A 13,477-nucleotide genomic window follows, 5' to 3' on the forward strand; every position below is an offset into this window, starting at 1 on the left:
GCATACTTATCCTTTTACTATTTTTATCAGGAGTATGGTATAAATCAGTTTTATTTTTCTTATCTAAGTTAACCTCTACTTTACTAATAATGTCTTCTGTTATTTCAGTGCTCTGAGACCTATCGGTGTGTAGCACTGTATAAGAATTACATTATTATTATTAATATTACTTTAATCATTGGAATCTGCATTTCCGCCTTTGCCTTTTCAGAATTCGGACGTGTTTTGTGCTTCTTGTGGTGGCAAAATGAAAAGACTGTACACGTGACTGCTTTGGCATTGGTGTCATTGTCTTGAGATGCATCCACCCACATGCATGGGTGTCTTCAAGATGCTTCAATCTCCTCTACCGTGTGTTTTGGGGGTGTTAGTTATACTTTGTAGTTAGCCTGTCCCCACTCTTCCCGAATGTTGAAAGGCCCTATTCACCTGCACAATCATTATGTTCTCGTTCAGTGGAAAGCGAACTGACAGTCTGCTGCATGGAGAGGCAACTGTTCTGGTTGCACCCTAGAACCAACAGTGGCACCTTCTGTGCAGCACAATTGTGAAACAGTGTTGTATGTCGATCATTGGTGGATTTTTCAGTTTTTGTGTTTTTTGGCTACTTTAATCTCATTGGTGGAGAATGCAAGCCCCTCTTTGTTTTCTTATCGCCTATGACCCAAATTGACGTGAAGTAAGGATGCAAAAGCGCCCTCGCGTGCCTCGAGCATTTGGAAATATAAACTAGTGGTATGTAGTTTGGTAAAGGCCTTTATTCCAAGGTCCTGGCAACTGCAGGTCTTCATGATAGAAGGTAACTGTCCACCTTCCTTTCAACAACCAAGAGCTGTTCCCAACATTCGTTTATGTATGGGCTATTTAGCAGGGATCACTGGAATTGGGATGATTGAGGTGAGGCGGTGGGTGGATTATGTATTCGGTAACAATGCTACGAAGAGACAGCGGCAGAGGTGGTGGCAGAGTGATTCCAGTCGAGAGATTCCAGTGGTTATTGTTCGGTGCGTCCCAATTGGGACTCCCATTGTGTCTCATACAATATCACACAATAACACTCTGATGCAGTGGTGTAGTAACTGGCCAGTCTCGGATTGGGTCCAACTCCTTTTATTGAACCAATACATCCTGTCTGCTTGAAATCAGAACGTGGGCGACATGACATCACAACAACCCTCTCCCACCATAAACAAATAAGAATAACCAAACTTATAGTCACTGATCTATATACCATTAACCATCTAGCAGATAGTCTCTGTGCTTGACAGGTGCCCACCTGGTTTCCCGCCGAGGTTACTTGTTAGTCCTGGATGTCTCTGTAGCCTTAGAGAATGTCCAGCTGGATCCTGGTTAATTTCTCGTGTTCAAAGAATCTTCTGTTGAATGTATGGGTTCTATTGTTGAGCCAATGTCAAACTTGTTATTTTCATCCGCAATGTCATTTGAGAAGTTCCGAAAATATAAGGGGCGCCTGCTTTTAAGTCTGTGGTCTATCAGGCAATACGATAAAGCTAATGAAAATTAGACCATCCAGACCAGAGATAACAACTGATTACTCTTTCAATTTGTAATCATTAACTATTTATTTTGCAACAATCCATATATCAAATTACACATTGACACATATATTCATATAAAATATGGCTCTTTGATACTATGGTTTTTCATAGTAAGTATGCACCAACTTTTGTCGCAAGTTGCAATTTCGTTTGAATGCAAACATGGGTTTCTTTGATAATGTACCCGGGTTCTTGATTAAGTCCCAATTCTTATTGATGATTTTCTTGATGGCATTGCTGATAGGATTGTACGTTGTAACACAGACCAATCTCTCATGGGTCTTTGAAGAAGGTTGAATATAATACACAAAGGGAATTCATTGCCCACGTTAAGAACTCAACCGAAACATGTCAACAAACAGTTTTTCTATCCTCTGAATGTTGACAGATGGACACATTGTAAATCAATCAAGTGTTGAACTAAGAAATGCTTTAACTGCCATTGTTATTGTGATATGAACAAAATATTATTTTTCTATCGTTTGTGAATGTGATGAATGCATGAAGAAGTTGTGAATGAAGTTTGTTTGGAGGGATGTGTTTGTTCTAAGTTCAAAGAGCCATATTTTATATGAATATATGTGTCAATGTGTAATTTGATATATGGATTGTTGCAAAATAAATAGTTAATGATTACAAATTGAAAGAATAATCAGTTGTTATCTCTGGTCTGGATGGTCTAATTTTCATTAGCTTTATTTGAGAAGTTCCTAGTGGGGTGTGCATGTCTCCTTCAGAAGGTGGTATCCTGTGGAATCAGCTGCAGTTCCTTGTCACTTCCACATTCTCCTTTCTTGCCGTGATCATGGACCCTTTCTTGTTCACCACCGTCCATGGTTGCGCTTCATGAAGGAGGCATAGCTTGTGTTGTGGCGTTTTCTTAGTAACGCTTGACCACCAGTCTGTATTGTTGACAGCACTAGTCATCGTCTTCTAATTTCTATGGCATTGTTTCCAATTTGCTTTTGATGCTTTGGAACTAGGTCTATTTTCGGCCTATGCTTTCTGCAGAGATGTTCGATAGGCAATGAGGAAGATGGTGAGCGCTTCCTCCATGGATTTCCCTTGTCATACGCAATCCAGTACACTTTATTTAGGCTGCACATAATGTGTTCCACATCTCCATTCGCTCTATCTCAACACAGAATTATACATCAATGTTGAATGTCATAAAAATTGACAAATTCTCCAAAGTGTTTCTAGGCGCTACAAGACAAGGTAGGGAGGACAGAGGGAGGACAAAACCAACAATCTCACTAGGCCTTGTGTCATTCAGATTATGCAAGTGCAGGGGGAGAGGGAGAGGAGAAGATCCAGAGGGGAGGGAAGGGGGAAGTGCAGTCAGAGTAGGATTTCTCTAAGTAAGTGCAGCCAGGCCAGCGTGGCTCTAGGTGAGTGCAAGGAGGCAGGGGGCTGTAGGGTTACAGATACAGCCCCAACTATGCGGTAGACCTGGAGGCCATGCAGGGTTTACTGGTTGTGGAGGAGCCTGGTGCCCATTGAGATTCTGGTGGAATCCATGTAACTAGTCAGTGCAGCAGAGAGTTAGGTCAGCAGGGGAGAGAGAGAGAGAAAATAGAAGCGAAAAGGAAGGTCTTGAGCTGCTTCCAGAACCTCAGCTGGTCCAGCTCAAGTTTGAGGCGGGAATGGAAGTCATTCCAAAGGGAAGCTCCAGCAGAGGAGAGAGATCTAGCACCTGCTCTCTGCCTGGAGAAGCATTTGACCCTCAGAGAGCTGGAGGTGGCTGAGCGAAGGGCTCTAAAAGGAAGGTGTTTAGGAAAAGAGAGTTGGATGTAGTTTGGGCCAAGGCCCCAGAAAGCCTTGTGGACGATGCAGAGGGCCTTGAACTTGATCCTTGCAGCCACTGGGAGCCAGTGGAGAGATTTCGGGGCTGGAGAGAAATGATCCCTGGGCTTGAGGCCAAGTACAAGTCTTGCAGTCCTGTTCTGGATTAGTTGCAGAGGACGGAGAGCAGAAGAAGGCAGATTGAGAAAGAGGCTGTTGCAGTGAACCAGGGCTCTGGAGACAGTGATACAGTGAGCTTCTTGGGGGAAGTGAGAACATGAAGATTACCTCAGAGGAGGTGCAGCTGGTAGTGGGACTTCTTAGCGAGGTCTGTGCTGTGAGGAGAGAAGGAGAGAGTGGAGTTAAAGATGACACCAAGGTTTTTTGCCTCACAGGAAGATGCAGGAAGGGGTCCCAAGGAGGGCGGCCAGAGTGAAAGAGGGAAAGCATGAGCAGCGGTCCCAATGAGAAGGATCCTAGTCTTACTGGTTTTAAGGTAGAGATTGTTGGAGGTGCACCTCTCATGAATCATGGATAGACAGCCAGGAATGAGCGGGAAAGGAGGCTTAGAGGAGCCTGAAGGAGAGCTGAGTGTCATCCGCATAACATTGAAAGTTAGAGGAGAAGGTAGAGATGCGGTGGGCAAAGGGGGCCAAGTAGACGTTGAAAAGCCAGGGTGATAGGTTAGAGCCCTGGGGAACATCACATATGGAGAGAGGTGGCGGAGAGGAAGGACCCAAGTTTGACCCGGTATTTGTCATTTTCTCCTTGTACTGTGTTCGCTGGTGCTTGTACTAGCGTGTGTGTTTTGCTTCCTACTACTCCCTCTTTCCATACTTCTGCTGTTTATACTTGGCCATACACGATAATCTGTGGTCTTTTCCAGCATCCTGGTTCTCCTATTTCCTTTATCCCCCTCTTTGGGCCGGGTAGTTCCTTCAGTGTTATTGTTTTTGTCTCTCCTTTCTGCAGGTCATCAGTTAGGTATTTTATAGCTTGGTCTAACTGACAGTAATTGTTCATCATGTCAAGAGTCTTTTTTTAACTGTCTTCATAGGGGAAAGTTGTCTGAGACATCCATCTCAATGTCGCTGTTTTCCCTTGGAATCTTCCTCGGGTTGTGAGCATGGATAGCTACATGAGGCATTGTGCTCTTGCTGCTGATATTTCAATTGCTATAAACATTCTTGAGGAACTCATGGCGCATGGGATTAGTGAGTAGACATGGCAGCTCTCCCAGTGTTTTCTTTACCTACTTTGGTCATGTGTTTGTACCACATATTGTTGGCCACTCGAGCAGTGTCAGTGAGATATAGGCCCACCCCCCCATGTCTGTGTCAGCACTGCGCTTACCTCTCCTTACCGTGCTTACAGTGCTCCCCTGTCTACCTGACATGGTTGTTCCACCTGCTGGAGTTGGGGTAGTGTTAGTAGAGCATACATTGGTTTCACTTGATACAAGAGATATTTGCCAAAAGAGAAATGGAAATACAAACACTTGGAAATAAGAGACAAGACAAGATGAGCATGTTTTTAATAATCGCTTCCATTACCTGTGCTGCTTAGATCCTTGTGCCGCTTGAAGATATCTGTTGCCCGCCTGAAATGCACAAAAATGAGTGTAAGTTTGTTAGTGTTGTAGTAGCTCAACCACTGTTAATCATATAGTCTGTCATAGCAAAAATGAATAGTTGTTCCAACACAGTCTTAATTCTAGGGACTCTGAGGACTGCAAGGACAGATGGGTTCCTTGTTCGAGTTGTGGGTAAGCTTGGATCAAATATGCTGTGAAGACGTCATAATACACATTAGGAAGACATGCTCAGAATCTGTTGAACCTTCTAATAAATTGGACAAATTGGCTTTGGAAGATATCAGGTTGAGGATCGGGGGTAGCATGGAAGAAATGCAATAAAACAGTTGCACTTTCACTATGAATGTGTGCGGAAAGAAAAATAACAAACAGACAGTGTACCCTCACTCTGGATGTGTAGGAAATCCTTGCCCTAACTCTGCTGCCCGTGAGCGAGAAACAATTGGGTGTCTTCTGCTCGGCAGTGCTGATTCCAAATGGTCTCTTTGCTCTTCTTGTTGAGGATCATTGGCCCTGTCGATGTCATTGCCAGGTGAGGCCACAGCTTTGTAGGACTTTATGTCTCCTAATTGATTCCAAATGCTTTTCCCAGTTAGTTTAAACGCTCTTTCAGTCACTTTTTCGACCGTGTAGGGACCCGTGAACCTGGGTGCATCCCACCATCTAGAAACATTTCTAGCGAGCACCTGGTCTCCTCGGTACACAGGTGGGTTCTTAAGTAAGACCTCTTGGCTGTTGACACTGTCGCTTTCCCTGCCGACTTCAGGCCCCTCCTGTTATTGTTGTATCCGGCGAGATAAAAAAACGGCACTCGCAATCAAGGAAGTCATATATTCATACATTCCCTGACCCAATACATTTGCTGCACTTTCAACGTCTTTGACTGCTCTAGTGGGAGGAGCCTGGGAAAGTTGAATGCGCCGTCCTATTACCACCTCGTGGGGGGTTAAACAGTGGTCGGCCCGAAGCATATTGCACAGTGAGAACAGGGCTAAGGGTAGGCAATGCAACCAATTCTTGTTGATACTTTTTTTAGTCTGGGCTTTAGCTTCCTTAAGCAAGCCTTTGAGGCGTTCACACTTCCCGTTCGCTTGTGGGTGATAAGCACAGGAGAACTTGTTTTGGATTCCTAGCAAGGTTGTAATGTTCTGGAACATCTCACTGATGAAGTGAGGGCCATTGTCACACTGCAGGACCTCACACATGCCCCATCGTGGGACTACTTCCCGGACCAAGAGTTTTGATGCTCTAAGGGCGTCAGAATGAGAACAAGGACCAGATCCGATTCAACGGGAAAATAGACACACAACCACTATCATGTAGCGGTACCCTTGACAAGCTTGGATCATGTCAACATAGTTGACATGGAGATGTTGGAATGGACCATCTGGGCGAGGTATGGCTCCTCTCACTACCCTCAATGTATGACCTGCAGTAAACTGTTTACATCTCAAGCAATTACTCATGAATTCAGCCACGTGTTCTGCCAAATTAGGACAGAACCATGTTTCTCCAATATGGGCAGCAAGCACCTCCTTCCCTGTATGGGTTGGATAATGTAACTGTGTCAGTTCTTTGTGCAATAATGCTAGTAGCATTACCACTTTCCGTGTGTTGTTTTACCACCATAGGGCGTCTGTTGGAGATACTGTACATCCTCTCCTAAACCACAGTTCATTTTCCTCCCTGGTTGCAGCTCCCTGCAGCTCCATAATTTGTGTCACTGGTAATATGTCATACCACTCTTTGAGTATCATAGTTCATGCATAATCGCATGTGGGTGACAAAGCCTCCATTTCTAGAATGTCCCCAAAATATGCGGCACGTTTTGCTTCTGCGTCTGCTGTTTCATTTCCCCTTGTGATAGCATCCTGCCCTTTTGTGTGTGCTTGGCATTTCACAATTGCTAGTCACTCTGGGAGATCTATGACATCTACCAATCTGACCAATAGGAGTGCATGCTGCACCAGTGTCCCATCAGCACATTTGAAGCCCCTCCTCATCCAATGTGACAGCCCAGAATGCACTGCAGATGTCACGTAAGATGAATCTGAATGAATCGTAACTTCCTTTATTTATTTTATTTATTTATTGTTTATTTATATAGTGTTTATACACAGGTGAAGTGCTTCAAAGCGCTTCAAGGAGGGAAGGTAACACGGGAATACAGTAATCATTCTTAGGCCTTGAAGATTCTGAATGATATAAACAGAAACACTAACATACTAAGCCTGACAACATTTCTCCAAGTGCAAGTGCATGAAGTGGTACAGTTGAGACCAAGCTCGGGAGGGGGGGATGGAAAAATGGTGTTGGGAGTCGGGGGGACAGACAAACTAACTGATCCTAGTACATTTAGGTCATGCATACATACAGACAAAGGTGCAGAGAAGGAGGGGTGAGTGTGGGGGGGAATAAAGAGTCTGGCCAGCAGGGCCGTGGGTTAAGTGCAGAGAGGTTGCCCCGCACAAGGAGCATAAACTGAAAGTGCAGTAATGTTGATCAAAGTGCAGCAGCCCAGAGTCAATTGCAAAAGGCTAGCGGGGGAGTCTGGGACCTGTAGGCTATGGAGGTGAACCAGGCAACCAGTCAGCAAAAATTGAAGAGAGTTAGGGAGGAGAAGGAGGGTGGAGAGAAAAGAAAGGAAGTTAGTATGGGAGAGGGAGAGAGAAGGAGGAAGAGAAAAGGAAGGTCTTGAGGAGTTTCTGGAACTTAAGGTGCTCCATCTCAAGACGGAGAGAGGCAGGGAGGCTGTTCCAGAGGGAAGCACCTACAGAGGATAAAGATCTACCCCTAAATCTCTGTTTGTGAAAGCGGCTCACCACAGAGAGTTGAAGGAGGACAAGCGGAGGACTAGAGGGAGAGTATTTAGGAAGAGAGCGTTGTAGATAGTGCAGGCCCCGGCCCCAGCCCCAGAAAGCCTTGTGGATTATGTAGATGGTCTTGAACTTGATGCTTGCAGCCACAGGGAGCCGGTGGAGGGATTTCAGCACCATAGAGATGCCGTCCCAGGGCTTGAGGCCAAAGATAATTCTTGCGGTTCTGTTTTGGATGAGTTCTAGAGGACGGAGAGTAGAAGTAGGAAGATTGAGAAAGAGGCTGTTTCAATAGTCCAGTCTAGAGAGAACCAGGGTGATACAATCACCTGGTCTCTGCAGAGGTGTTGGGGCACTGTTGCAGCCCTCCATGAACTTGAATCACCCCCTTCAGGCCTCTCCCTCAGTAGAAAAGCTGTGAGAGGTGGTACGTGGTGATACTGCTCCTGCGTGGATATAAGAGTGTGTGAGTGTGCCAATCTCTGATTGTTGTACCTCTCAAACCCTTCAACCCAAAGTACGGTTTCTGTGAACATACGCCGGCCCAAAAAGCTCACCTGTGAATTATAGAAGATAAGCTCTCCGTCCTGCTACTTCTGGCAGGGGCGGGTCGAATGGGATCTAGTTCCTTCACTGATCCCTGATAAGGATTAGACCAGTCCAGCTGCAACTATGCTTCTCCTTATGATTGGTAAGTCTTTCTTGAGCTCTTGTGATGCTGTTCGTTCTGTTTAATGTCTTTATATATTGCTCCTATTTATGCCCGCAATAATGTCACTCTTCTGTTTTCTTCCCTTAGATGGAAATGCGGCCTCAATGCAGCTGTGAGACGCGAGACGTGGCCGGATGGAAAATGGATGCTACCGCAATGTTCGACAGCAGGTAAGTGATGGTTTGAAGAAAAAGCATGAAGTATGGCGAACTGCAACCTTCAACTGACTGTTTTTTCGATGTCTAACCTTGTCTTCTGTTTTTCCTTGCTGCTGTCGACGATGGAGTGCGTCGTGCTGCTGTGCCAAGATGAAGATTTTGGCGTTCTGGAAAGTGTAAAGATGAATACTTGGTCCGCCGAAGAGATGTACAGGTAAGAACAGTTTCCCCCAGTTGGTAAGTGTGCTGGCAGGAAGCAGGATGTCCAGGAAGCAGGATCTTCAAAGGTAAGTCTGACCTCAGGCGACGGTGAGCATTACGCTGCTTGCAAGTGCAGAATAACGCGAAGCGTCTGTCTTGAGGATCGGGGCAGCTTATATAGCTCAGATCGTGGGCACGCCCATTAGGGCCGGCTTACCAGCCACACCCTGCCACTCCTAGAGAATGAGCACGTGCAAAGGCAATCCATTAGCAGCCACATCCAAGAATGCCCTTGGGGCTGCTTAATGGATGGAATGTTCAATGTTAATGCATCCTGCTTAATGGATGGAATGTTCAAGGTTAATGCATCTGAAGTGCTATGTCCATAATAAAAGCTTTTTGGTGTTAAATTGATGTTCTTGGTTACTTTTGTTCATAAACCTGGCGCCAAAGGCGCCAGGACAGTGTCCACCAAGGTCTCCTGTGCATGCAACCCCTGCATGCCTGTGCCCCTGACTTTATGACCATGACACAGGGCTCTCGAGGTGATGAGCCTCTGGGGGAAAGTGAGAAAAGGTATCACACCTCTAAGGAGGTGCAGTTAGACTTTTTGGAGATGTATGAAATGTGAGAAGAGATGGAGAGAGTGGAGTCAAAGATGACCCCAAGATTTCTTGCCTCATTGGTAGGTGAGGGCGCAGGGCCAGGTGAGGCAGGCCAGTGAAAAAGTGTGGAAGCAGGAGAAATGTCCCAATGAGGACGATCTCTGTCTTACTGGCATTCAGACATAGATCGTTAGCAGCACACCAAGCCTGAAATGCAGATAGACAGTCAGGGATGAGTGAGGAGGAAGGCAAGGTTAGCCTGAAAGAGAGCTGCATGTCATCTGCATAACACTGAAAGTTAGAGGTAAAGGTGGAGATCCTGTCGGCCAAGGGGGCCATGTAGATATTGCAGAACCAGGGAAAAGGTTATATCCCTCAGGACCCTACAAGTAGAGAGAGTGGTAGAGGAGAGACAGGGCCCGAGTTCCACCTGGGAGGGCCGATCAGAGAGAAAGGAGGTGAGCCATACCAGGGCCTGATCTCTGATGCCAAGGGTATAACAGAGACGGGTGATCAGGATGTTGTGGTTTACAATATCGAAAGCGGAAGAGAGGTCGAGAATAATGAGGGCAGAGGGAGAGTTAGATTCAAGATTTGAGAGCAGGTCTTCATGGGTGTTCAGATGGGCAGTTTCCATGCCTCTGGGTGCTCTAAAGCCAGACTGATGGTCATGGAGACAACCAACAGATTCAGTATGCAGGGTAAGTTGAGTGGTAGCCAGCTTCTCCAGGTGTTTTCCCAGGAAAGGGGTGATGGAGATCGGGCGATAGTTTGATGGAATGGACGGGTCGGCAGAAGGTTTTTCAAGCAGAGGGTGCACAAGAGAGTGCTTGAGAGGAGAGGGGAAAACTCCAGTGGCGAAAGAGAGGTTGCAGAGGTCAGCCAAGGCTGGAGCAAGAGTATCAATTTTGTCCTGGATGGTTTTGGAGGGTGAGAGGTCCACCTGTTTGGAGGACACTTTCATAGACCAGAGTTGTGTAGAGACCTCATCAAGTGGGAGAGGGAGGATAGAAGAGGGAGAGGGGTGGGGGTTGCTGGGGGCGCAAGAGATGTTGGTGCAGGGGGGAGCAGGATAGAGAGAGGACAGGATGTCTTGTGTTTTGGTGGTGAAGTGTGCATCCAGCGCAGAGCAAAGGGCCTGAGTAGGTGTAGTAGAGGATGCAAAAGAATTGAAAAACAGGGAGGACAACTCACGCTCTGATTATGAGTTGATTTGTAACCAAAATATATTATCACACAGTTCTATAGTATAAGAAATGTGGTTCATTCCACGTAGTAACACAGCAGCACAGTGCTACGTGGAATATATATTAGCTACAATTTTGAGGGTGGTCAAGAGCGCACAGGAATCTATATCGATCCCACTATTTCATATTCGTAGTAGAGGATGCTGCTACGGTTGGGTTGGTCACTTCTTTTCAGATTTTGAAGACTTCGGCTGCGTTATTAGATGCCACAGAGATGCAGGCTTGAATGTAGACTCTTTTCTTGGAGCAGATGCAGAGTCTATATTACCTTTGAAGAAAGCGGCAGGCCAGTTTGTCAGAGGGTGTACCTGAAGATCCCCATTTTTGTTCTGCTGCTCTCCACTTGCGTTTAAGGGCAGCCAGATCAGAGTCCTACCAAGAGTTGCACTTTTTGGCAGGCTTCAGTCGGACCCTCATGACAGGGGCAAGAATGTCAAGAGTGTTGGAGATGGAACGATGAAAGTTGGAGAGGGCTGTATCAGGGTGGGAGTCAGCCGCAAGAGTAGAAGGAGGAGAGTAGGTGGAGGCAAAGGCAGACGCTGACACTCTTTTCATGGGTCAAATGACCTTGTAGGCAGGACGTGGTGTAGGGTGTGCTATTACCAAAGGAGAAGATTTCCCCTGCTGCGCTCCAATGCCAATATTAAGGCCATTAATTCTGCTGCTTGTGCTTAGTAATGTGATGGCAGTCATGCGCTTGTCACTACGTCACTTGTCCCGTCCTCTCTCAGTTTCACTACCGCAGTCCCAGTATGTCTTTCCCCATTCGTCTGATCAATTGTTTAAGACCCGTCAGTGTAGAGCACATCTTCCGCTCAAGTGGACCCTTCTGCACCTTGCGAGTGTCACTGAATACTTCTAAGTTTACTGTGCAGTCGTTTGCATAGTCACCCTCCTCTAATGTGTCAGCGGGAAATGTCACCGGGTTGACAAGTCTGAATCTCTCTATTTTGAGAGCTGGGTTAGATAGTAACACTGCATACGCCGAGGCTCCCTATGTTGTCAGTGTGCTCTTGGGCCTTTCCAGTATTGCAAAGAGAGCATGCTCCACGTAAAGAGTGGTGCTGCATCCCATGGTAACACGTGCTGATTTGTGCACTGCAAATGAGGCTGCAGTCAATGCTTGTTCGCATGGATAGTGTCCCCTCATTACTGGGTCTAGTTTCCCGCTGTAATATGCTAGAGGCTTGTGCCCGATGCTAGTCTTCTGCACCAGTACTGCTGTCATCCCTACTCCATCGGAGTGTGAGAACAGAAAGAACTCCTTTTGATACACTGGAATCCCTAATACCTGAGCTGTGCATATTGCTTCCTTCAGCTCATTAAATGCCTCAGTCATTTCTGTTGTCCACCATATTATCTTATCCCCTTTCTGTGCTTCCTTCAGTGAACTTAATAAGGGCCTAGTGTATGTGCTGTAGTGAAACACCCATGCCCTGCAGTAATTACATAGTCTCAAGAACTGCTGTATCTCTCTGACTGTTGTTGGTTTTGCTGTCTTGCGTATTGTCTCCGCCCTTTCTGTCATCACTCGTCGGCCTTTTTGAGAGATCATCTGTCCAATGTAGTTGACACTTCTGTCTGGCAATATTGCAGTCTGGCCTTGTCCACCTTGTATCTCTTGTCTGCTAACACTGTCAGCATGTGTACTGAGTCATTTCTGCCCTGTTCTTCTGTCTTGCTGCAAATTAGTATGTCATCTACGTACTGTATGACTGTGCTCTCCATCTGTACGTTGCCTAGGTTCATCTAAAGGACCCTACTGAATATGGAAGGTGATTCACAGTAGCCTTGAGGAAGTCTTGTATGTTTCCACTTCTTATTTCTATATAGAAATGAAGTTAAGTCCTGTGGGTGTACTGGTATAGAGAAGACATTCTTCAAATCTATGACTGTGAAGTAGGCAGCTTCCGTGGGGATGCTGCACAAAATAGTAGATGGATTTGGAACTAGAGGATATTCTGCTTCTACAATATGATTAATAGGGTAAAAGTCCTGTGTAAAATGCCACAGCCCCCCTGTTGCCTTTTTGACAGGGTACACAGCTGTTTTGCATGGTGATTCTGATGGCACTAGGATGCCTTGCTTCACTAGTGCTGCAATGGCTTTATAGATAGCTTTGTCTACCTCCTTTGAGAGTATGTATTGTTTAACTCATGGTAAAATTGCTCCTGGCTTCAGCTTTATCTTCACTGCTCCTATACCTTTCAGAAGCCTCACATCATAGGGACTTGTAGTCTGTAAAATGCAGAGTCCTTTGCCAAATCATCCTCGAGAAACGTTGGTGGTGCTTTCAGCACCATCGCCATTCCCTGTGATACCTCTCTGTAATGTATTTTCACTCAGTATGTGATGCTCACTTCGGACACCATCTCATGGTCTGATCTGTTGTCTCTGAATAGTTCTTCATCTGTGGTCAACCTGTACCCTTCAGCTTGGCGATCACTGCTCACCATGGTTGCCCTATGTCATCTGTCCGATGCACTGCTATCCAATTACCTCCCACAATCACTGTCTCTAATTCTAGTGGCACTATCGTCCCTTCCTCCTCATTTAATGGGATCTCTTGCCTGAAGATGTACTCATTTGGAAGGTGCCACATCTTACGCTAAATCCCTGGAAGCCATGCTATCATAATTTCAGTCCCATAATGGAACAGCTCTTCGTCCACTGGCACCCCCTCGTACCCTTTGTCCACAGTAAGCTTGAATGATTATCCTCACGTTGAGAAGATGTATCCCTGGCACGGAGCACACTATGCACCTGTTAGTGAATGAAATGGTCATGTTGAGTCTCCTCA

This window comes from Ambystoma mexicanum, chromosome 7q (genome assembly GCF_040938575.1).
Source record: "Ambystoma mexicanum isolate Mex_15411 chromosome 7q, UKY_AmexF1_1, whole genome shotgun sequence".
NCBI classification, from domain to species: domain Eukaryota; kingdom Metazoa; phylum Chordata; class Amphibia; order Caudata; family Ambystomatidae; genus Ambystoma; species Ambystoma mexicanum.